The sequence below is a fragment of the Ranitomeya variabilis genome, chromosome 1, assembly GCF_051348905.1.
Source record: "Ranitomeya variabilis isolate aRanVar5 chromosome 1, aRanVar5.hap1, whole genome shotgun sequence".
In the NCBI taxonomy this organism is placed as follows: domain Eukaryota; kingdom Metazoa; phylum Chordata; class Amphibia; order Anura; family Dendrobatidae; genus Ranitomeya; species Ranitomeya variabilis.
Genome location: NC_135232.1, coordinates 145254650 through 145281524, shown reverse-complemented (window position 1 = coordinate 145281524; position 26875 = coordinate 145254650). Strand labels below are relative to the sequence as shown.

Genomic DNA, 26875 nt, shown 5'->3' with positions numbered 1-26875 from the left:
TCTTAATTAAAGCATAATTAAGAGTAAATGATAATACTACAATGAGATCAGCACATGCGATGTTTTCTCAGCAGTTATAAATATTTGCAAATCTTAATTCATTCCCATTTCCATGGGGCTTTCGACTTTGCCTCATATTTTAATTCGTTTTTTGTGATCTAAGTCACATAATTGCCATTTACAACATAATCTCAAAACATCTGCAGGTCACTACCAAAGACAAATGGTATGGGCTAAGGTAATTTAGGTGATTTAAAAATATTAATGAAGTATGGCTTACACTACTTTTATGGGGCATAGCTTGGGGGACAGATGAGGCATGTGGGACCTCCGAAGCCAAATGGGCTTAAACAAGCTGCTTTGTCATAGATAACAATTTACATAAAGTACTAGGCAATGAAGGGAATTATTGGCCTAAATGAAACTCTTACTCAGGTTTACACATACAGGCATTCTGTTCTGTGTCAACATTGAGATCCTGATTTCTTCCGCTTAGATGAGATGATGACAGATAAGTGAATCGATTGAATACATATTGTATTAGTCTTGTATTATGTTGTTGCAGGTCTCAACCTATTCTCTGATGAGTCCACCTTAGAGATGACGTCACGGCATCGGAGAGACAAGACACAGTACACCAGGTATGTATCTGAAGTATCTCTAGTTTATTGAGCTTACACAGACTTTTTATTCATACTTATGTCAGAAGCGGATTCACAATATATGGGCTAAGCGTCGGAGAGTTTACTATTTGTCTCCCTGTGGTTTCGCAATCATATTTTTACACAGAACATTATTCGTTATCAACCAAGGACATTTCATCCCCCATGCCCTGCTAATAACAGCTGCATGAAGAATAGTGAATAACAACTTGTTTTTCCCAACTTTACACTTACACAAAATGGAGGCAAGCAAGATAAAATGGATCCTGCTATAACAAATTCCCCCATTTTATACACTATTCTGAATAAGCTGTACTGTTTCCTGGCCATAGGATTTGTTAGTATATATCATCATCAGCTGTGTGAGTGCAGAATTTCCCAGTACATACAGAGATACACTTAAAAGCACTATATATGCAACAATATGCAATAAGCTTTGTAAAATCCCACCTACCCAGCCCCTGATCCCCTTAAACCGATTGGCTGGGTTGAGGAAAGAGAAAGTATCTGACCACCAGCTGTCCTTAGTGCGATCATTATCTTTGTCATATTGGTCTCTGAGTCTTTGAATATCTTCTAACTTTAGCTTCATCCTTATAAAACAACCGCCACAGTCAAGACATGGAATGCCAGAAAGAGTTGACCCACACAGGAGATAGATATAAAATAGCCTTTATTACAGTGAGTGGCAAAACAAAAAAGGTTATATATACATAAAATTTGCAATAAAATATACAATAAAAACAAGTACGCGATTTAATTTCAGGACAATAGAAAAAAATTATATATTTTAACAAAAAATATAATATATGGTGACCTCCAATCTTGGTTGGTACAGATAGAAACCTACTTAAAAAGTAAGTAAAAAAATATAAACGGTGACCACCTAGGTGGTCACCGTTTATATTTTTTTACTTACTTTTTAAGTAGGTTTCTATCTGTACCAACCAAGATTGGAGGTCACCATATATTATATTTTTTGTTAAAATATATAATTTTTTTTCTATTGTCCTGAAATTAAATCGCGTACTTGTTTTTATTGTATATTTTATTGCAAATTTTATGTATATATAACCTTTTTTGTTTTGCCACTCACTGTAATAAAGGCTATTTTATATCTATCTCCTGTGTGGGTCAACTCTTTCTGGCATTCCATGTCTTGACTGTGGCGGTTGTTTCATACTCTAGTGTTTAGTCACTACTTTTCACAGAGCACCGATACACGATATATATTTTGTTGAATTTTAATTTTTATTATTATTGTTTTAATTTCTATTGGTGCATCTGTGTATTCTAATCTTCATGCTTATAGTAGTATTTGGATCTAAATAATGGCAGCAAGCAGGTCCAATAACCTGACACATACCACCTTGTGCTGCTGTTAGAAAGTCTAGTACTATAGTATGCTGGTTGGTTACTATAATGAGTTGATTTTGGACGGCAATGGTGGTATTTAGTATATCCAATATATCCCAAATTTGGTCATCTAGATAGTCTGTGGCCCTAACCAATTTATCCCACATTTGTGTAATCATAGGGTAAATAAAAATAGAACTGACAATTTTATTGGCTATACCCATTTGCATTATGTGTGGTCTCCCTGAAGGGGAGCGTATTATCCACAGCTCTTTTATATAACGTATGTTTAGGTATAGCCTGTGTATCCAATTGCTTGTTTGGAATTACAAAGGTGGCCGGAGTCAAGCGACCCAGAGTGCAGGTGCCTGTTACCCCTACTGGTAGCCATTTATATGCATTGTTTCCGCATACCCAGAACATACTATCAGGCAAATCCCATAGGGCTGAATGCTGCAGTACCAATTTATGGACTAAGTCCACGAATGCAGATGCGTTTTGGAGCATACACCAGGGTGGGGATTGTCCTAAAGGGCTACAGTAGCCTGCATCAGGGTTTACGCAAATAGGGGTTCCTGGCACAAATTCAGAGGACTCTTTACAAGTTAGGTTGCCAGGAATGCTGGCGCAGGTTTCGTTGGAACCCCGTGGGAATAATTCAGAGAATTTCCAAGACAAATTATGCAACCTTCTCTCTACTGAACTTGGTTTGAAGGCATCAGTAGAGTGTGAGGTGATATTGAAACTAACCTGTAGATCTTGGGTTGGGACTTGCCCTAAATCAGTTAGTCCAGTATTATTCCTAGGTACCCAGGCCATATATTGTATTATAGGCCAAATATTGTAGATGTGTACTACTTCCTGAGAGATTACCTTGCCACCAAGGATATCCCACCCATCCTACAATCGGTATACCGACGGTAGTGTTCCACAACTTAACATTGTTCGTGGCGTTATTGGCAAGTGTGTCAGAACAATTAGTCCAGGCAAACAGTTCCTCAGGTGACACAGGGATAGCTAGGAAGGGGATACTTGTGGCTGACGTTGGTGAATGCGTACAGATCCAACAGTCTGATAAGGGCTGGGAATTTCTCAACAAGTCATCTATCAATTTTCTGTGATGTTGCACAAACTTATTATTCAAGGATGTTGGAGAATTCAGACTGTCCCATGCGATTACGCATAATATCATGGAAATCGTAACCAGCCAAAATATTATGTTTCCTTTATCGGCTGTCGGGTTCTTTAACTCACTTGGAGTGTGATACGTGGATCCAGCTAGGTTTTCCTTTGAGCTTGCCAGCTGTGGCTGTGGTCAGGAGCACTTGGTATGGTCCGTCAAATCTTGGTTCCAGGCTCTTCCAGACATGCCGCTTTATCACTACCCAGTCTCCTTTCTCCAAGGGATGGTGTCCAGGAACCTTGTCTGGGTCTGGAAGAGAACTGAAGACAGTTAAATGCACTTTGGCAAGGTGTCCATGTAAGGCCTGCACATAGCTAGTCAAGTCCTGGTACTTGAGCTGCAACTGTTGTGGAAAGAAACAACCAAGATTGGGGCCCCTTCCAAAACAATATCTCATACAGTGACAGTCCTGTCTTCCTGTTTGGGGTATATCTTACTGAAAACAAAGCCAGAGAAAGGCATTCTGTCCATGGTTTAGCAGTCTCTGCCATTGCCTTCTGGATTTTAAGCTTAAGAGTTCCATTTAGTCTCTCCACTTTTCCACTGCTCTGTGGATGGTATGGAGTATGCAATGCTTGACTTACCCCCAGTGCTGCCATTACCTCTGACATGATCTCTCCAGTAAAATGGGAACCCCAGTCGCTTTCAATGACCTCAGGAACTCCATAATTAACTCACAAGCTATATATCCAACAAGGGAAAAGACAAGTTTACAAAAGAAAAAAACCCCGTAAAAATTGTATACTTTATTAAATATAAAAAAAAAAAAAAATACCCAGAAAAGAATAGCCTAAATGGTAGATAAGTCAAAAACTAACAGGAGATATCATCCCCAGATAAGACTAGACTGATGAAAATCCAGTCACAGACAACCTCAATTAACAAATAGAGAGGTATACCCTCCTATAAATAGTAGTACCAGTGATACAGCTGTGTTGTCATTAACTTAATACTATAGATGTGCAGATATAGGTGAGGTTTCCCTAGACACTACAAAAAAACCTGTAAATATATGCCTACCTAGGTGCGGAGGTTGGCACCCTAAGAAATACGAGAATGGCGCCCCCACTCATACGATGGCTGTCCCTGATCTCCTACCTGCACCCTATAAGGAAACAGTCAGAAACAGAAGGCCAGGTGGCTTGTCATATCATGTGATGGCGTATCGTGTTATATAGCAAATATGGGGCCCCCCAACAATGTGATGTAAGTAAAGAGACAGATATTGTCAAACATAACCTATACATATAGATGTATACATACAGGAAAAGGAAGGGTCTAGGTTTTCTGCAGCATCATCATGACCTCAATGAACATAACACCAAAAATAAAGTCATCATAAATTAGCTGGCACCACTATAATAAAACGTATTTATAAGTACCATATGTACAGATAAATACCACAATGCACATCATAATGCGTCACTATACCCACCAACTACAAGCAACAGACCAACAAGTGCAGTATTTGCCCCTGTAGAAAAAATGCAATCATATACTCATCTGTTGTATTCATGATGTATGAGTAGTTGCGGGTCCTGATAGAGAGACTCCTCACATGAATCAAAACAAAGCTCTCGACGCGTTTCCCCCAGATATGGGTTCATCAGGAGAGACTAGATGATAGCGTGGCAGTATGGAGTTGTCCAAAAAAAAGGCTGCTCAGGAACTCCATACCTACATATGATCTCAGCCATCAGTTTCTTCGCCGTTGTCTTAGCCGTAACTTTGGCAACTGGGTAGGCTTCTGGCCAGCCTGAGAATAAATCAATGCAGACCAACACATACTCATGTGTCCCTACCCTAGGCAACTGAATATAATCAATCTGCAGTCTCTGGAATGGGTAAAGGGGCCGGGGGAGTGTGTTTGGATGGAGTTTTCACTGTCCTACCCTGATTATGTGTGGCACACATCATGCAGCTCTGTACCTGCCTTTCTGCGCAGGTGGAAAACCCGGGGGTAATCCATTGTTTCTGTAGGGTGTCACACAGGGCCGTCTTCGAGTGGTGCACATTCCCGTGCAGAACCTGTGCCATCATTGGGTACAGTACCTGTGGTAGGCAGACCTTTTCACCCCTCCCCCATAGCCCAGTGTCGGTATCAGAGCAAGCTCCTATCTTTTGCCACCTATTATTCTCCTCCTTACTTGCCTGTTCTTGTAACCGGGCTAAGATGTCTTTTGACACAAGTGGAGATGGTGGGGTGTCTAGGTGACATACTTTAGAGGCTACAGGAGTGCTTGCTGCTTTCTTGGCAGCCTGGTCTGCCAGTGCGTTACCCTTTGTCTGTCCATCAGTGCCTTTGGTATGTGCCTTTACCTTTATGATACCTGCTTGGGTGGGAAGCTGTAGTGCATTCATAAGTTGCTGGACTGCCTCAGCATGTTTAATGGGGTGGCCATTTGCTGTTAGAAAAGCCCTGGCTCTCCAGATAGGCCCATAATCGTGTGTAATGCCAAAAGCATACCTGGAATCAGTGTAGATATTTGCAGTCTTACCTTTTGCTAGTTTGAATGCTTCTGTGAGCACCTTGAGCTCTGCTTCTTGTGCAGACATATGAGCTGGCATTGACTCTGCCTTGATTACCTCATGTTCTGAGACCACAGCATATCCGGTACAGAAGCGTCCTTGGTTATCTTGGTGACGGGATCCATCTACAAAAAGTTCAAAATCAGCATTAGGTATGGGCACACTAGAGACAGTAGGGAGACCAGCCGTTTTCTGAGACATTAATTCTAGACAATCATGTGGTTTGGAAACCTGATCTTGTTCCTCTGGATCCATTCTAGAAAGAAAAAGAGTGTCCTTTTCATGTCACCTCCCCCTCCCCCATTTGGATCCATAGGAACTGGGAGAAGAGTAGCGGGTTTAGGACAGTGCACCTTTTCAAAGTCACATTAGTAGGCATGAGAATAGCACACTGAAGTCGCAGCTGTCTGGCCATGGACAGGTGGCTAGGTTGTACTTGGTTAAGGATACTATGTACATCATGTGGGGTATGGACCGTCAGTGGGTGATCCAAAACAATCTCTGAAGACTTGTGTAGCAACAGCTGGACAGACAACACAGCCCGAACACAAGAGGGACTGTCTCTTACCACTATATCCAGGCGGCCGCTGTAATAAGCAACAGGTCTCTATTTGTCTCCATGAAGCTGAGTCAGCACACCCGTAGCATGTCCTGCATTTTCATAAAGAAAGAGGTTAAAAGGAAGGGCATAATTGGGGATGCCTAAAGCTGGAGAGGAAACAATGCATAATTTCAGAGAGTGAAAACAGTCAAGTGCCTCTGGTGTAAGGCAGATGGGGACGGGTTGCATATAGTCATATAGAGGTTGCATTAAGATGGAGGCAGAATGAATCCATGGACGACAGTAGGAAGTTAGTCCTAGAAACACACGGAGGCCCTGCAAATTCCGTGGGGGCTGCATGTCCATGATAGCCTGTTTTCGCTCAGGGGTGAGGTGCTTTTTCCCTGGAGAGAGACAATGTCCTAGAAACACAACAGTACTTAAGCAAAACTGTAATTTTTGTTTGAATACCTTGCACCCCTGTTCATGAAGGATAAAAAGAGTAAAGAGATTGTGGCCATTTTACAAAGAGAATGAGAAGGAGCACACAGCAATAGGTCATCAACATACTGAATGAGAACTACTCCTTTAACATACCAGCCTTGTAGGACTTGTGCCATGCACTGTGAGAAGATAGTAGGGGAATTCTGGGCTCCTTGTGGTAGGACAGTCCAAGTATACTGCTTGCTGCGGAAGGTGAAAGCAAAAAGATACTGACAATCTGGGTGCAATGGAACACTGAAAAAGGCATTTGCTAAGTCAATCACTGAAAAACAAATACTGTTAACAGGTATGTGTGCCAACAAGGTGTGTGGGTTAGGAACCAAGGGAGCAAGCAGTTCTGTTGTGGCATTGACTGCTCTGAAGTCATGGACCATTCTATAATTCACTGGCTCCCCAAGCCTAAGCTTCTTCTTTACTGGATACAGGGGAGTGTTGCAAACGGACTGTGTTGGCACAACAACCCCTGATTCCAGCAATTTTTGTAACTGTGCGTTAGGAACCAAGGGAGCAAGCAGTTCTGTTGTGGCATTGACTGCTCTGAGGTCATGGACCATTCTATAATTCACTGGCTCCCCAAGCCTAAGCTTCTTCTTTACTGGATACAGGGGAGTGTTGCAAATGGACTGTGTTGGCACAACAACCCCTGATTCAAGCAATTTTTGTAACTGTGCATCTATTGCAGCCTCCTGAGCAGCACTCAAAGGATACTGACGCAATAGGGGTGGTGCTGCCCCTGGTTTCAATTTGACTATTATGGGGGGAACTTTAAGTTTTCCCACATCAGTTTTGTCTTTTGCCCACAAATCAGTGGGGAGTTGATCCAGGGCAGGTGCAGTGGGCGGATCATTTTCTGCAGTACTTGCAGCTGCATCCAGGGCCATAATCTTGCAGAGGGTACTGGGTTTAAGTTGAGGGGTCATAGTCACTGTTCCGTCATCATGGTAAGTAATAACCGCCTGTTGTTTCCGTAAAACGTCAACACCTAGAAAATTATTGTCCCCTGGGGGCTACCATTAACTGAGTCAGAATGGTCTTCCCACAAATAGAGAGGAGAATGGGTTCTGTCAGTCCCAAGGTCTGGGTCGGCGCATTGAAAGGTGTGGCCATGACAAAGTCGGTGGTGTCATGGAAGGGTAATGGACAGTCTGAAAGCGTGATAACTGAGTTGTCAGCTCCTGTGTCAACCTGAAAGTTAGCTGTAGTTCCTCCTGGCAGGCTCACCTGTACTGTACAGTCGGGGGTGGGAGGTAGAGTGACTAGAGAACACAGTTGCAGGCTGCCAGTTACCTATTCGTCGGTCTGGGGGGTGGGAGGGGTGGGAACCTTATCTGGGTATGGGTTTGTGCGACAATCTTTGCTAAAATGTCTGGGTTTCTTACATCCATAACACAATCTAGGGCCCGTAGTGGGTCCTCCACGTCCTCCACCTCTCTGTGAGGGTCCACTCCTGTGAAAGTGAACATTAGTCTTCTGCTTCTGCGAGTCCAAACTGACTCCATGTGCAATCTTAGCAAGATCGCCTGGGGGGCAGGATCTCCAATCTGGTCTACTTGCCATTACCTTCTCTCTCACATACTTATCAATCCCTTGCATATATGCATGACAAACGTGTCGCAGTTCTATCATCTTCACTATAACCCATATCAGACCATCGTTGTTGCAACCTGCAAGGCTTTTTCTAGTGCCTCAACAAAGTCAGACCCTGACCTGGCATTGTTAGGTTCTCTGCCTTGGGGACCATTTCCCCCTGGGTACATTTTAAATGTCTCAGCTGTCAGTCGGGTGGAAGGTGCTTCCCCCAGGGCTGAACGCAATAACTGTTGCATGTCCTGTCTGGTTGCCTGGTAAGTGTGCTGTATCACCCCACACTGTCTGGCAAAAGTCATAGGTTGTTGGTTAATGTCTGGCAGCTGGGCAATCAAAGACATCTGTTCTGTGGGAGACCATGGCTGATACCTACTAGCAACATGGTAAGTCGGAGGTCCACTGTCAGCTGCGCCGTCCTCCACTTTGGATCGTGTACCACTTGGGACTACTGTCTGTTTCAGGGGAAACAGTTTGGGAATACTTGGATACAACGTGTGGGAACTGCTTGGCCGGGGACTGCCGCAACTTACACAATAATCAGCGGTTGGTGGGTTATGTTGACCACAATGTGGGCAGATCCATTGTTCTGGTCCTGCCTGGTTTTCTGTGGGGACATAACTGGGGGGCACTGGTGGGGGTGGAGCACATGGAGGTAAGCTGGGAACGATAGCGGCTTTACAGTTCCCATCTAGACATCGGTATACAAGATTATTACCTCGCGTGAATTTTTCCACTCCCTGCTCTTCATAGTGTCGGGAAGCGTCTGCCCACATTCTAGCTTGCCTCAAGAGTTTCTTATCTTTAAGCCACCCTGTGTGGGTTTTCATGAAGTCATGCCATTTACCTGAATCTAATTCCCCTGAGGGGTGGAAGCCTCCTGCCTTCAAGAGAACACTAACCTGCTTCTGGGATTCCTTCCCTTCTTTCCTCTGGACTAATTCTTTAGCACTATGGAACCCTGTACTCTCTTGGTTAAACATTCTATTGCTAGTATACGAGCAGGCTGAAAACATCAGACGAACCTTTCCTCCTCACCTAGAGTATGATATGTCCTCCTGCCTTAGTCCTAAACTATAGGTTTACTGTGCTTACAGGCTACTGTATTAGCTTGCTTCCAAGATTGATAACACAGGTATATGAACAGACAAACAACAAACACTTCACAAGCGCACCATACAAAGATCATAGGGTCAATCATTTTAGTCTAACAGTGGAGTCATTAGTAACCACACAATGAGGGTCAATATCTGGGTTCAAGGGTACCTGAGCCGGGCAAAAGAAACCCGTGATTTTACCTGACCCTGGTCGACTAGAAGAAGGGGAAGACCCATCCACAAGTGGAATGACGTAGGCAGAATATAATCAGTATTCTTACCCCAGCGCTGTGTGATGCCACTAGTCCCAGGAAGTCCCCTGGTCCATTACTGGAGTCGGCCGGGTCTCAGATGAAGCACTCAGATCCCTGTTCGGGTAAGCCAGAATTGTTGTCGCAGGTCTCGACCTATTCTCTGATGAGTCCACCTTAGAGATGACGTCACGGCATCGGAGAGACAAGACACAGTACACCAGGTATGTATCTGAAGTATCTCTAGTTTATTGAGCTTACACAGACTTTTTATTCATACTTATGTCGGAAGCGGATTCACCATATATGGGCGTCGGAGAGTTTACTATTTGTCTCCCTGTGGTTTCGCAATCATATCTTTACACAGCACATTATTCGTTATCTACCAAGGACATTTCATCCCCCATGCCCTGCTAATAACAGCTGCATGAAGAATAGTGAATAACAACTTGTTTTTCTCAACCTTAGTAACACTTACACAAAATGGAGGCAAGCAAGATAAAATGGATACTGCTATAACAATTACACAAAATTCAGAAAATGTGACAAATTTATTAAGGTGAATGCACCTTTTATTATATTCGGCACCTTTCCTACTCTGAGACTGGCATAGCTATGCCAGTCTTGATTAATAATCTCTCTTAAGTGTTCGCCATATAGAGAAGAAGAACATTGCAGCACTCCCCGATCATAAAAAAAAAGATTTTCTTTCAAAGAGTTAAAAAGCAGTGGAGAGGAATATGAAACACTGGAAAGTATGGACAACAGCTGTTTTGCAATATGTAAGGGCTTCTTCCTGGTTCATTCAATTAGAGGATAGAACAAGCATCCACATTTATCAGCCTGTGGGCAGTAGATACAAATTATGGCAGTAAAAGACGTATGTTTAAGGAAGTCAAAACACATATATATCGTGTAAGGAGGTAGCTTTCCCTGCTCCTTACCTGGAACCACTTAGTCAGACAGCTGGGTTGTTGGAGGGAAGACTTTCTGTCCTGGACAGAAGGGACCATGTGACTGCTGGGGGCAGAGAGGAAGACAGAGGGGTGTGGTCAGAAAAGAGCGGGAGAGCAAAGCGCGTGGGACAGCGGGGACAGCGCACCAGAGAGAGCAGGCTGCAGCGCCGCGCTCCCCGAAAGAGAGTGCGCCCTCAACAGTTGGTCTGTCTGTTCCATGGTGACATACTCAGCCTTGCACTCTATTACACTTGGCGTAGTTGGCAGGATGTCACATGGTAGCGTGGAAAGGGCAGACCAAGCATTTGGGGGAGGCTCCAGGTCAGCATCTCCCTGGGAGCCATGTTAGTTAACCTGCCAAAATTTTCGGGGAGCGATGTCATGTTGTGGAGTTGGATGGAGCGCATCCGAGGGATGATGCGGATGCATCCTATGACACCTGCTCTGCAGGCGGAAATAGCTGTGATGGCCCTGGCTGTATCCTCACCCATCCCTTGTAGATTGTGAGCCCTCACGGGCAGGGTCCTCTCTCCTCCTGTTCCAGTTGTGACTTGTATTGTTCAAGATTATTGTACTTGTTTTTATTATGTACACCCCTCCTCACATGTAAAGTGCCATGGAAAAAATGGCGCTATAATAATAAATAATAATAATAATAATGGCCCTAGAGGGGGATGCACGGGACTCTGTTATGCTCAGACCCCCCAAGGTGAGAGATACCCTGGACAAAGTATTACGTATACTTGAGGAGACGCATGGGGACCCCACTGACGTAGGGGAGCTGCGCATGTGACTGTTTCGCTGGGTACAAAGAGAGGGGGAGACCGTCACACAATATATGAATGCCCTGCAGGAGCTTCATACTGCCATCATACGGAAGGACGGCGTAGGTGTGGGGGCAATTGACGTTGTGCTGCGAGACCAACTGGTGACAGGCTTGCGAGATGTGTTGATGAAACAGGCCCTGCGACAGCGCATGCGCGTAAAGCAAGATATGACTTTCTCTGAGGTTGGGAGTGAGGCACGCACACGCGAGCAAGAGCAAGGGATGGTAGTGCCAGTGGGGAAGGTATGGAGCGGGGAGGTAACCGCCTCTCAATGGGTACAAGACTTGAAGAAGGAGGTTAAGTGGGTCCGTGAGGAAGTGGCTGAATATAAGAAGACCCCTACTGCAGAGTACAGCCCTACAGCACAAGAAACAGAGACCGTCCCCGAAAGTGAGACTAGTGCCGCTCGGTGAAGAAGACTGCCAACATGCTACAATTGTGGAGCACCCAGTCAGAATGAAGAAGAGATGACATGAACCCGGGATTCCCGGTTGAAGATAAGAAGAATCTGGGAAGAGATTGAGAGTCTGGGGAAAGCCCTGACTGCCCTTTTGGGGACCAGCGGCATACCACGAGGTAACATGCGGAAGCAGCCAGAAAGAGATAGCAGAGAGGTGCGTAGCATGAAGAAAGCTTCAGTGGTGGCCCCAGAGTGTAACTCCATATCCTGGAGAGAAGAGCAATGCAGATGAGAGATGTCTCCCGCCGAGGTCGACGACCCAGACTGAAGCGCCCTCCAGACAGATGCAGACGTGAGTGCTGGTCGTGCAGAAGGGTGGGACACATGTCCAGAAATTGCCCTACCCGAGAAGAGCGGTCGTAGAGATATCAGCACACCTTATCTTGTCCAGGTAAATTGCACTGTGCTGTGCCTTCCGATTCCATGCCCTCAACAATGCTGTTACCGGGAAAGTCCACCTAACCACAGACACGTGGACAAGTGCTTGTGGGCAGGGACGGTACATCTCAATAACGGCACACTAGGTTAACATAGTGGAAGCCGGGACCCAGTCGGACCTTGGGATGGAACACAACCTACCCATGCCAAGGATTGCTGGACCTACATCAATCAGGGTTGCCCCCACAGTCAACAGCTCCTGCACCACCTCCTCCTCTTCTTCATCCTCCATCTCTGAAATCAACACATCAGTCAGAAGCTGAAAACACTGCAGCACTGCCTCAGCCAAGCGGCAACAGGCTGTACTGAAGCTAATCTACATAGGTGACAAACCATACAATGCAGAAGAGTTGTGGACAGAGCTGAAAGAGCAGTCAGATGTTTGGATGACACCGCTTAACCAACAGCCAGAGACGGTCGTGTGTGACAATGGCCGTAACCTGGTGGCGGCTCTGAGGCTAGGTGAGTTCACACGCGTACCTTGCTTGGCCCATGTGCTTAACCTCATGGTTCAATGTTTTCTGAAAAGCTACCTGGAGCTGCCAGATCTGCTAGTGAAAGTACGCCATCTGTCTGCCCATTTTAGAAAGTCAGCTACAACTTCAGCCGCCCTTGCCATGGTTCAGCAGCGTTTTCACCTTCCAGCTCATCGACTGTTGTGTGATGTCCCCACGCACTGGAACTCTACGCTGCATATGTTGGAAAGGATTTGTGAGCAGAAAAGAACCGTTGTTGACTACCAACATCAACAAGGCCGTCGAATTTCAGGTCAGACTCCACACATAAGACCTCAGGAGTGGACATGGATGTCAGACATATATAACATCCTCCAAAACTTTCAGGACTGCACTAAGATGGTGAGCGGCGATGACGCCATAATTAGCGTCACCATCCCGCTTCTCAGCATTCTGAAAAAACTCTCTGCTCACAATCAAAGAGGATGCATTGCAGGCAGAGCACGAGGACATGGAGCAAGGAAACATACAGGGGGATTACACTCAGCCCAGCCTCATGTCTTCTCAACATGGATTGGTAGGCAATGAGGAGGAGGAGGAGGAAGAACAGTAGCTATTTTCATGCGCTATAGACGGTACTACAAACACATGTGTATTAGCTTCTGTTCAGCGGGGATGGCCTGAGGACAGGGAGGAGGAGAAGTACAGCATGGTCAGTTGTCCTGTTTGTGAATACACGGAAGTCTTGCCTGTTAGCAGTCTGGCACTCATGGCTGACATTATGTTGCACTGCATTTCACGTGACCTTCGGATTATCAAAATTTAGGTTGACACTCATTACTGGTTGGTCACACTTCTAGACCCACGCTACAAGGAGAACTTTCAATCTCTTCTGCCTGAGGCAAAGAGGTGTACTAAAATGTTGCAGTACCAGAGGGCCCATGTTGCGGAATTACTTAGAAAATTCCCATTTGAGAACGCTGGCAGCAGACTTCAGAGTTTGTTGTACAACCAAGGAGTCCAAGCGAGAGAGACAGAAGTACAATCCAGCTCAGGCAGGAGAACAATAGCCAAGTTCTGGGACAGTTTTCTCAGACCCTCCCATTGTGGCAGCACAGAGGCAAGGGGTGCTGTCACAAGAAGTGCAATGTTTGGGAAGATGGTGAGGGAGTACCTTGCAGATCGTACAAACATCCTCTGTGATTCCTTTGTGCCTTTTAATTATTTGGTATCCAAGCTGGACACGTGGCATGAACTGGCTCTCTACGCCTTGGAGGTCCTGGCCTGCCCTGCTGCTAGCGTTCTGACAGAGAGGGTTTTTAGTGCCGCTGGTTAAATTATAACAGACAAGCGCATCCGCCTGTCAAGTGAAAATGCTGACAGGCTGACTCTTATAAAAATGAACAAGGCCTGGATTGGGAAAGACTTCTGTACACCACCAAGTGAAACCAGCAAAACATAACCTCAAATACATTCTCTCTTTTGGGGAGGTGTATTCTCATGCACCTCATCACAACCACACATGGGTATACGCTTCCACATTTGGTCTGTTTGTTGTTATCCTCCTCCTTATTCTCATCCTCATCATCCAGAACCACTAGATGACCAGGGTGAACGTGCTAAGTACTGTTATAGGCTGGTGATTTTGGGGAGCGGGGGCTGTGAAGGCACTATTTTATTTTGTAAAAAAAGGACCCCACATTGGGGAATTGGGCATTACATTACATTGGGCCTACTTCTTAAGTCTGTCTCCTGCAATGTGTCCTTTAACTGCCACTAGATGACAAGGGTGAACGTGCTCAGTACTGTTATAGGCTGGTGAAATTTGGGCAAGGGGCCTGCGATGGCACTAGTCTATTTTTTAAAAAGGTTACCCTATTGGGAAATTGTTTGGCAGATCATACACTGCATTACAAGTTTAAGAGACACACACCACTACATTGGGCCTACTTCTTAACTCTGTCTCCTGCAATCTGTCCTGTTCCTGCCAGTAGATCACCAGGGTGAACGTTCTCTGTACGGTGCATTTTGGCCAAGGGGGCTGTGATGGCACTCTTTTATTTTTTTAAAAATGGATCCCACATTGGGGAATTGGGCATGACATTCCATTGGGCCTACCTCTTAACTCTGTCTCCTGCAATGTGTCCTTTAACTGCCACTAGATCACCAGGGTGAACGTTCTCTGTACAGCGCATTTTAGGCAAAGGGGCTGTGATGGCACACTTATTTTTTTTTTAAAAAGGACAACACATTGGGGAATTGGGCATGACATAACTTTGGGCCTACTTCTTAACTCAGTCTCCTGCAATCTGTCCTGTACCTGCCACTAGATGACCAGAGTGAACGTGCTCTGTACTGTGCATTTTGGCCAAGGGGACTGTGATGGCACTCTTATTTTTTTTTAAAAAAGGATCCCACATTGGGGAATTAGGCATGACATTACTTTGGGCCTACTTCTTAACTCGGTCTCCTGCAATCTGTCCTGTACCTGCCAGTAGATCACCAGGGTGAACGTGCTTTGTACTGTTATAGGTCGTTGAAGTTTGGCCAAGGGGCCTGCGATGGCATTAGTCTGTTTTTTAAAAAAGGTACCCCCATTGGGGAATTGTTTAGCAGATCATGCACTGCATTACAAGTCTCAGCGACACACAACACTACACTGGGCCTAATTTTTAACTCTGTCTCCTGCAATGTCTCTTGAATAACTGCCACTAGATCACCAGGGTGAATGTGCTTTGTACTGTTATAGGCTGGTGAAGTTTGGGCAAGGGGGGCTGTGATGGCACTAGTATATTTTTAAAAAGGTACCCCACATTGGTGAAACCACATCCTTGTTGGCAAACACTTCATAACATTTGTGTACCTTAAAGAGCTCACTTGAAAAGCTCCTTTTTGTGTTGCCTGGTTGATAACATTGGACACAATACACTTCATATAAATTTGATAAAGCAATGCTGTTAGTTTGGCTCAGTTGTTCATTAAAATGAATTCTTTGTCCACTTTCTCTCCTTGAGACCCTTAACTTTGGCTGCCTCAAATGTACAAATGGCAAATATACAAATGGCAATTTGTAACCAAGATTAAAATACTGTATACCCAATGCATTCAGACAATCACATAGCTGCATTTCTTGTAAAACATTTACAGAAGTGACACACAATGCTCATAGTGACACAATCTTGATAAATGTTTGTTTTTTCACTTCACAAACAGTTCTAAGCCTCTATATGTTTGGTGTTTGTCATTGTAAAACATTAAGGTTTACTGAAACTATGCCTGTGGTAGTTTGATCTAAATCTTTCCAATTCAATCCAGCCTCTTTAGGTGACACTTCCCAAATTCATGCAAATACCAAAAGAGAGAAAAACTGGCGGAAGCAGAGTCACAGTATTAAAATCTAACAAATTTTATTTAGTCTTAATCAGAACAACAATAAATATAAATATAAAATAAGTAATGGGATACCGTCCTCTGGGGAATACATATACAATCTAAGACCACAGGTGCATAACCATGTTCAGCAACCTCATGTAATTTGTTCACAAAAGCACTTAGTATAAGCAATAAATAAGTATACAAAATTCCTATTAGTAGGTAAGCCCAAGTTTTTAGTTATATGTCACTCAATAGTTGGGATACCAACCCATACCACAATATATCTGGATCATTACCAAAAAAGATTATATGCATAAAATAAAGTGCCAAGTGTCCATATGAGTCTCTTAATATTTCTGCCAATAGTTAGTTTATAGTTATAGTACTATTGTGTATAGAGGGCTGGTGATCACACCATGCCTCATATTAGATTCACAGTATCAGCATAAATATAGGATGCTATACATAACCTGCACGTGTTGTCCTAAAGGCCCCAACGCGCGTTTCGCGTCTTGCTTCTTCCGGGGGAATGTATGAGTGGTGATCAGTAGTGGGGCTTTTTAAACCCCTGTCATTAATTGGCAATAGCGGTGTTGTAATGGCGCTCCCGTTGCCGCATGGCCCCACAGCGCACGCTCAGATCGGCGTCCCACGTCACTGTTCCACTTCCCCGTCTGACGCGTCAAGGCAGGGGGCGGAGTCAGTGACGTACCAGGACACGTTTCCATAGCGACGCGGCGAGGCAACGGCGACGGAGCGCACACACTGCTGTGAGTGAGGGGAATTAGTTATTCTGCTGGAGATTGGAAGGTGAGACCATCACTTCGCTAGCAGTTTTCATTAGCATTGACCAAATCGGACTGTGGTCACGAGGGAGATGTCTCCTTAGTGTGCTGAGGGCGGGGACACACGCGTCACTGGAAGGTTTCCATAGCAACGTTCTAAACCAATGTGCAGGGAACCTCCTTCCCACATAGTATGTGCAAAGGAAGAAAGCTGACTACTATAAAGTCAGATAATACTAGGGATAAAAGGAGTATATATTATACTAATTTAAAGTGTAAGAGAGGTCTACATAGGTAATGAAGCCCAAACTATATCTATCATGCAGCGGAATGAAGTAACACGTATAGGTCATATATTGCATAAATGAGCGGATTTATTTACTCATTTATTGGTGTCAATTCAGGGTATTACTGTACTAATGAATAAATACTATATAATTTAACCCCTAAATGGCAGTTAGGGCATAACAAAAAGGCTGCTACATAGTAGAAAAGTGAGAATTATTTTGACAAGACAACCTCAGTTGAATATATGAAGTGATAAATACCAACTGATAATACAAATATATAATAAATACTAAAAAGTGTCTATGAATTAATTCTTATATATGTAACACAGTGAATTGGGCCACATGAATTAATAAATTACTACATATCATTACAGTGGCCAATAATGACTACATAAAAGTGACAGGTGCTGCTATACATGTGAGCTACGATTATTAAATCCATAAGTTGGATAATAATAATGATTAAATTGATTAAAGGCTGTTCAATAGAGCAGCCTAATATATACATATATAAAGTGACAAATGCTAACTAATAAATTAATTATATATATCATGTTTATAAGTGATTTACAATTACCCGATACTAGTGCTCAGTGTTAAAATATTCGCCATATAGTCCTAATTTAAAGTGCATTAGGTCATTTATTCCAAATAGTACTCCTACTTATTACCCCAAGCTGTTATTCAGATGTAGACATAAATCACATGTTGGTCCATATATTTTTGATCATTCAATATTCATATAGTTTGGAGTAGATGTAGTAAGTGTTTCACCGTTGTCTTCAATACTACTCCTTTTTCATCAATGTCCCTCATGTATATATTTTTCGCCTTTGCAGGTTTTCTTGAGAGTCCCAATAGTTTCCAGACCAAAACATATCTCAACTCCCCATTGCCCAGCAAGTAGAAGCCGTCCGTCACCCCCCCGATGATCACACAAACTCCAAGAGAAATCCCTCTGTGGGGTCCTGTTTCATGGGTCTTTTCAAGGAATCCCAGTAGCCTTCAGCGATGGCGTCACCGCTGTTTCTCTGAGTCTCAATACATATCCATGTCCTCCCTGGTCTCCACACATCGGACACCAGAAATCACCAAAGCTGCCAACCAATCGGTAAGTATATTCTAAAGAAAAACTAAAAAATCTAAATGTTAAAAGCTGGCAATATATACATAACTCATATATCACAGAAAAATAAATAATAGATAAAAACACCACAATTATTAAAATTAAAATTAAAGAAAGGGGGCAAAACTTAATTTTTCATTTAAACCCTTGGGATGAACACAATCAATCTTTTTTATCCATCTTGTCTCTAGTTGAGCAAGGGTTTTCCTCCAATTTCCACCTCGTTGATCAATGAAGACTTTATCTATGCCAGACACCTTTAGAAGCTTGGCATTACAGTCATGTACTTGCTTGAAATGCCTGGGTATTGGTTTCAATTCTGCCATATCAGTTATTTTCCGGGCATTCACAATATCTCTGTGATGTTCCCTTACTCTTATTTTAAGTGGCCTGGATGTTAGGCCCACATAGATTTTGCCACATGGGCATTTGGCATAATATATCACACCGATCGTATTACACGTTATGTGTTGTGTGATAGTAAAGTTTTTAGTTCCATCACTAGATTCAAATGTCGAAGTTTTGTGCATATTTGGACAAGCAATACAATCGTTACATGGAAAAAAAAAACCATTTAGGGCCTTTTGATCCAAATGCTTTGCTTGGGTCCTCACCTGGATGGTAGCTGTGTACCAGAATGTCCTTTAGATTTCTTGCCCATCTCTCATGTTTTTAAGCTCATCTAATGCTTTCCTTTGTGTGCTAGTTAGATTATCATTTGAGATGCCTTTGGCAATCTTTTCAAATTCTTCAGTTACCAGTTTAACAAACATTTCAATATTTGGATAGATGTTTAGTGAGGGGAACTTCTTAGGGGTTGGCACTATAAACTTACCCTTTGTCGAGGGCACATCCTGTTCATCCATTAATTGTTCCAATGTAGTTATAGCTTCCAATTCTTGAGTGCTCCACTCTTCACCAATAATTGTTTTGTTGTGTAATTTCTTTAGGACTAATTTACGTGCAAATAAATGGAGGTCCTTTATGGCTAAGAACGTGTCCTGGTACGTCACTGACTCCGCCCCCTGCCTTGACGCGTCAGACGGGGAAGTGGAACAGTGACGTGGGACGCCGATCTGAGCGTGCGCTGTGGGGCCATGCGGCAACGGGAGCGCCATTACAACACCGCTATTGCCAATTAATGACAGGGGTTTAAAAAGCCCCACTACTGATCACCACTCATACATTCCCCCGGAAGAAGCAAGACGCGAAACGCGCGTTGGGGCCTTTAGGACAACACGTGCAGGTCATGTATAGCATCCTATATTTATGCTGATACTGTGAATCTAATATGAGGCATGGTGTGATCACCAGCCCTCTATACACAATAGTACTATAACTATAAACTAACTATTGGCAGAAATATTAAGAGACTCATATGGACACTTGGCACTTTATTTTATGCATATAATCTTTTTTGGTAATGATCCAGATATATTGTGGTATGGGTTGGTATCCCAACTATTGAGTGACATATAACTAAAAACTTGGGCTTACCTACTAATAGGAATTTTGTATACTTATTTATTGCTTATACTAAGTGCTTTTGTGAACAAATTACATGAGGTTGCTGAACATGGTTATGCACCTGTGGTCTTAGATTGTATATGTATTCCCCAGAGGACGGTATCCCATTACTTATTTTATATTTATATTTATTGTTGTTCTGATTAAGACTAAATAAAATTTGTTAGATTTTAATACTGTGACTCTGCTTCCGCCAGTTTTTCTCTCTTTTGGTATTTGATCTAAATCCTTGTGGCTTTTATTTTCTAGGGGTTTATGGCCCCTCGTCTGATGACTCTATGATATCTCAGTTTCATCCAACCTTGAAAAGTGGCCACTTGAAGGTGTGGGTGAAACTAGAGTTACTACATAGTATAAATCACTATATAAGACCAGAGAAACATGACTAAAGGTACCTTCACACGAAACGACATTATAACGATATCGCTAGCAATCCGTGACGTTGCAGCGTCCTCGCTAGCGATATCGTTTCGTTTGACACGCAGCAGCGATCAGGATCCTGCTGTGATGTCGCTGGTCGCTGAATAAAGTCCAGAACTTTATTTGGTCGTCCGATCGCTGTGTATCGTTGTGTTTGAAAGCAAAAGCAACGATACCAGCGATATTTTACACTGGTAACCAGGGTAAACATCGGGTTACTAAGCGCAGGGCCGCGCTTAGTTACCCGATGTTTACCCTGGTTACTAGCGTAAAATGTAAAAAAAACAAACAGCACATACTCACATTGCGTCCCCTGCAGTCTGCTTCCTCCTCTGACTCAGCGCCGCAAAGTGAAAGTGAAAGCAGCACAGCGGTGACGTCACCGCTCTGCTCTCACTGTACGGCGCTCAGTCAGTCAGGAAGTGGACGCAGGGGGACGTGAATGTAAGTATGTGCTGTTTGTTTTTTTTAGATTTTACGCTGGTAACCAGGGTAAACATCGGGTTACTAAGCGCGGCCCTGCGCTTAGTTACCCGATGTTTACCCTGGTTACCAGGGGACCTCGGCATAGTTGATCGCTGGAGAGCGGTCTGTGTGACAGCTCTCCAGCGTCCAAACAGCGACGCTGCAGCGATCGACATCGTTGTCGCTATCGCTGCAGCGTCGCTTCGTGTGAAGGTACCTTAAGACAGATGCCAAAACTGGGGTACCTGTACATGTAAATTGTGCTGATACCTGCATAATTGGGGACGCCCCTGCAGTGTAGGTAATCTCCCAGGGGTTCTCTGTCTTGGTGTTGCTTCTCTGATATTCCAGACGGATGATGTTTAAAAGCCTCTTGGTGATGATCTAAGTATACTGTATGCAGTTAATCTTCATATATACGTAATCACTATATTTATTTAATCCTTATACACTATGTACTTATTAACCTGTGTATGTTAACATATACAAACGTGCATGCACTCACACTATTCAATCATACTATTTCTTGAATTTTTTAGTTTGCTATAAATTGCCTTGTATTGCAAGTACTAGCCTTTTTTAAAGCCGTATCTGGGCCTTAGTGTTAAAAACATGGCATATAAAATTGCCAAATACTACTGTAAATAATTGTGCAAAGAGGGAACCACTATACCATTAAAAACTAAGAGTGGATTTTCATGGGCCCATCCAGTATGTGGGTTCCAAGGCCTAATGGGGTGCATATGACTATGCAGCAGGGCTGGCCTTGCTGCCAATGTGTAAAACAAAGGAGTACGGAGTACAAAATGCATATTGTGAATTGGATCTTCATGGGCCCATCCAGTATGTGGGTTCCAAGGCCTAATGGAGTGCATATGACTATGCAGCAGGGCTGGCCGTGCTGCCAATGTGTAAAACAAAGGAGTATGGAGCACAAAATGCATATTTTGAAGTGGATTTTCTTGTCCCATCCAGTATGTGGGTTCCAAGGTCTAATGGGGTGCATATGACTGACTATGTAGGTCTCCCATAGACTTATATTGGACTCGTTGTTCTGGCCGAGTACCCAAGTATTCCAATGTGCTTGACCCGAGCAACACGCACCAGAGCATTTTAGTGCTCGCCCATCACTAATATATATATATATATATATATATATATATATATATATATATATATATATATATATATTTTGCACACTGCTCAAAAAAATAATGGGAACACTAAAATCCCACATCCTAGATATCACTGAATTAAATATTCCAGTTGTAGATCTTTATTCATTACACTAGATGGTGGCCCGATTCTAATGCATCGGGTATTCTACAATATGTATGTATGTATGTATATAGCAGCCACATAGTATATAGCACAGGCCATGTAGTATATAGGAGCCATGTAGTATATAGCAGACAAATACTACGTGGCCTGTGCTATATACTATGTGGCTGCTATATACATACATACATACATATTGTAGAATACCCGCTGCGTTAATACAGGCCTAGCAGTATATAACAGTGGCCATGCAGTATATAACACAGCCCACATACTATATAATACAGCCCACGCAGTATATAGCAGCCACGCAGTATATAGCACAGCCCCTGCAGTATATAACACTGGCCACGTAATATATAACACAGCCCATGCAGTATATAGCAGGCAAGCAGTATATAACATAGCCACGTTAGTATATAGCACAGAGATGTAGTATATAACAGAGCCTACGCAGTATGTAACACAGCCCACGTAGTATATAGCAATGTGGGCACTATATGCGTGGTTAAAAAAGACTTAAAGGGAAGGTGCCATCAAAAAAAAATTTTTTACAGCAATTGTAAAAATGTAAAGAATTAATGTTTACATTTTCTTAAAAAATATGATCATTTGTTTATAATTTAGTAAAATATGAAAAATAATTTGAAAAGTTTTGGAACTTCCACTTTTAAACACTAGGGGGAGCAGCTGCTGAAATTTCAGAAAAACCTATTGTACAAATAGCTCACATTACAGCACTGCAGTAATTATGGGCGGAGTCTGCTGATGTGTGTGATGTCTCCTCTCCTCCCCTTCTGGGTGTTTGCTAAGGGATAAGAGAGGATGATATTCAGGAACCCAGTGAGCAGCCATTTTGTTGGTGACTGCAGAGTAAGGCTGCCGTCACACTAGCAGTATTTGGTCAGTATTTTACCTCAGTATTTGTAAGCCAAAACCAGGAGTGGAACAATTAGAGGAAAAGTATAATAGAAACATATGCACCACTTCTGCATTTATCACCCACTCCTGGTTTTGGCTTACAAATACTGAGGTAAAATACTGACCAAACACTGCTAGTGTGACGGCAGCATTAGCCTACTTTCACATTAGCATTGTTGGCTGTATGTTGCAATGCGTCGTTCAGGAGAAAAAACACATCCTGCAAAGTTGTCTGCAGGATGCGTTTTTTCCCCATAGACTAACATTACCGACGCATTGCCACACGTCGCAACCGTCGTGTTTTGGCGGACCGCCGCCACAAAAAAACGTTATATGTAACTTTTTTTTGTGCGTCGAGTCCGCCATTTTCGACCGAGCATGCGCGGCCGAAACTCCGCCCTCTCCTCCCCAGACCTTGCAATGGGGCAGCGGAAGCGTCGTAAGACTGCTTCCACTGCCCACGTCAGGCATTTCTTTCACAGCATGCATCGGTACGTCGGCCAGACGCACTGCGATGGGCCCGTACCGACGCTAGTGTGAAAGCAGCCTTATACTGACAAGTAGACAGTCACCGAGGATGGCAGGCAGCAAGGATTCTGGGAGATATATGGTGGAGGGAGCAGGGTGACAGCAGCACCAGGAGAGCAGTGTGCTGGTCTATGGGGGCCCCCTGTTTGGTGCGCGGAGCAGCCAGGGATTGTACATAGAGCGCTGTCTTTTATACACGTGGATGGACCGTCTGCTCCACAGAAATCCAGGAAACATTTCTGCGGATTGATGGCCTGTTCTGATCCAGACTTTGCATGCAGACCCCATTCCCCTCCTCAGATCCTGTCTTCTCCATCCTGTCCTGGCGATGTGTGAAAGCGAGGCGACAGGCGAAGTACGGGGTGACGCTGGGAAGGAAATGTAGCCATATAGTAACGATAAAAATGAGACCCTTCTCTTCAGCTGCCTCACCTGCCCTCCCCTGACTGCACCTAACTGGAGGTCATGCTGCCCCCTCTATTACCCCAGACCCGCATGCAGGTGCTCAGCCAGGACCACCATAGAATGGGTCCACTTTCTGAAGATAATACTGCCATAGTGTTCTCACATAATACCGCCATATAGATCACACATAATACCACCATATAGATCACACACAATACTATCAAATAGATCACACAATACTGTCATACAGTTCTCACATAATACCACCATATAGATCACACATAATACCGCCAGTGTTCCCACATACCGCCATATAGATCACACATAATACTGCCATAGTGTTCTCACATAATACCGCCATATAGATCACACATAATGCTGCCAGTGTTCTCACATAATACCGCCATATAGATCACACACAATACCACCATATAATTCTCACAATACTGATCAAGCATAATACCACCATACAGATCAAATAATACCATCATATAGATCTCACATAATGCCATAATACAGCATGACCCCTGCAGCTCCTGTTATCGCACGCACTGAGTTGTGTTTGCAATGGGGAAAGATATGCAGGGGGGAGAGGAGTGCATAGGAAAGGATTAGATACACGGTTCACCAGACAGTATCACACAGGAGAGGATTAGATACACGGCTCAGCAGACAGTATCACACAGGATAGGATTAGATACATGGCTAAGCAGTCAGTATCACACTGGAGAGGATTATTAGATACACGTCTCAGCAGACAGTATTACACAGGAGCGGATTAGATACACGGCTCAGCAGTCAGTATTCCACAGGAGGATTAGATCAGCACAGTAGATTAGGTCAGCACAGTATAGGATTAGATACACAGGTCAGCATACAGTATCACACAGTATAGGATAGATACACGGCTCAGCAGACAGTATCACACAGGAGAGGATAGATACACGGCTCAGCAGACAGTATCACACAGGAGAGGATTAGATACACGGCTCAGCATAATATCACACAGTATAGGATTAGATACACGGCGCAGCAGACAGTATCATACAGGATAAGATTAGATACACGGCTCAGCACAGTATCACACAGGATAGGATTATATACACGGCTCAGCATAGTATCACACAGGATAGGATTAGATACACGGCTCAGCAGACAGTATCACACAGTATAGGATTAGATACACGGCTCAGCACAGTATCACACAGGAAAGGATTAGATACATGGCTCAGCAGACAGTATCACACAGTATAGGATTAGATACACGGCTCAGCATAGTATCACACAGTATAGGATTAGATGCATGGCTCAGCAGACAGTATCACACAGTATAGGATTAGATGCATGGCTCAGCATAGCATCACACAGGAGAGGATTAGGTACACAGCACAGCAGACAGTATCATACAGGAGAGGATTAGATACACGGGCCAGCAGACAGTATCACACAGGAGAGGATTAGATACACTGGCCAGTAGACAGTATCACACAGGAGAGGATTAGATACACGGGCCAGCAGACAGTATCACACAGGAGAGGATTAGATACATGGCTCAGCACAGTATAGTGTAGATACATGGTCTGATGTCCTGTGAGGAGCTGCAGTGAGAGGCAGGGTCGGAGCAGCACAGAGATTCTCCCCCTCCCCCCTCTGTTACCTCTCTGCAGCTCCTGATAGAGGACATAAGACCGCAGCATTTCACCCTCTCTAGCGATTCTAGAGATTAGAGCCACACACCAGGCAGCAAAGGACAGGGAACGGCCGCTGCTGACAGTGTGAAAGGGGAGGCAGCTGGAGCTGTCCCTCCTATAACAGCACAGCTCTCAAGTCACAGTGGAGCTCAAACACTGTGGGCTGAAGAAAGATGGCGCCGACCTCCTGCCTCTGCTGTGATGTGGAGACAGCCCAGGGGGCGTGGCCACATCAGAGCAGGAAGCAGCACAATGATAGGTATGGGGTCGGACGCCGACCGCAGACTCCTATGCCCAGGGCTGCCGTATTTGCAGAGTGTAAGTGTCGTGCTGGGACTCTTACATTCCTGCAAAGCAAAATGGCGGTGCCCAGTGGCTGCAAAAATAATTAATAGTAAAAAAGATCTTAAAGTTAAAAAAAATAATTTTGTATTAAAAATAATTGTTTATATAAACAATAATTTTTAATACAAAAACAAAATTGCGGCACCTTCCCTTTAAAATAAAAAATAAACATATACTCACCTTCCAAAGGCCCATTGAAGTCCTGGCGCCTGTGTGCGGTGCACGCGGCAGCTTCCGGTCCCAGGGTTGGTATGAGCGCAGGACCTGTGATGACATCGCGGTCACATGACCGAGACGTCATGGAAGGTCCTTCTCGCATAGCATCCTTGGCACTGGAACCTGCCGCTTGCACTGCCAAGGACAGCGGGCAACGTCGGAGGGTGAGAATAACCTTTTTTTTATTATTCTTATTTGTAATATTAGATCTTTTTACTATTGATGCTGCATACGCTGCATCAATAGTAAAAAGTTGGTCACACAGGGTTAATAGCTGCGTAACCGGAGTGCGTTACACCGCGCTCCGGTAATGCTGGCATTAACCCTGTGTGAGGGCTGACTGGAGGGGAGTATGGAGCGGGCACTGACTGCAGGGAGCGGCCATTTTGCCGCCGGACTGTGCCCGTCACTGATTGGTCGTGGCAATGGTCGTGGGCGTTTTACCACAACCAATCAGCGACTTGGATTTCCATGACAGACAGAGGCCGCGACCAATGAATATCCGTGACAGACAGACAGACGGAAGTGACCCTTAGACAATGATATAGTAGATAGTGGAATGTGTTGAGAACAATAAAACCTAAAAATTATCAACATAAATCACAATTAATATCCCACGGATGTCTGGAATTGGAATGATGCTCAAAATCAAAGTGGAAA

The 26875-nt window shown here is 43.9% G+C and overlaps 1 long non-coding RNA gene across 2 annotated transcripts in view; it reads left to right on the top strand.

The window, feature by feature from the left end:
* LOC143793786 (uncharacterized) overlaps positions 1-26875 on the top strand; it is a 154663-nt gene that overhangs the window by 40537 nt on the left and 87251 nt on the right. Inside the window, exons 2-3 of one of the 2 annotated variants that reach the window (XR_013220261.1) lie at positions 566-641; positions 18133-18404. This is a non-coding gene — a long non-coding RNA (uncharacterized LOC143793786). Of the gene's footprint in view, positions 1-565; positions 642-16841; positions 17029-18132; positions 18405-26875 lie in introns of those variants that run through there. The other variant, XR_013220260.1, reaches the window with a different exon arrangement.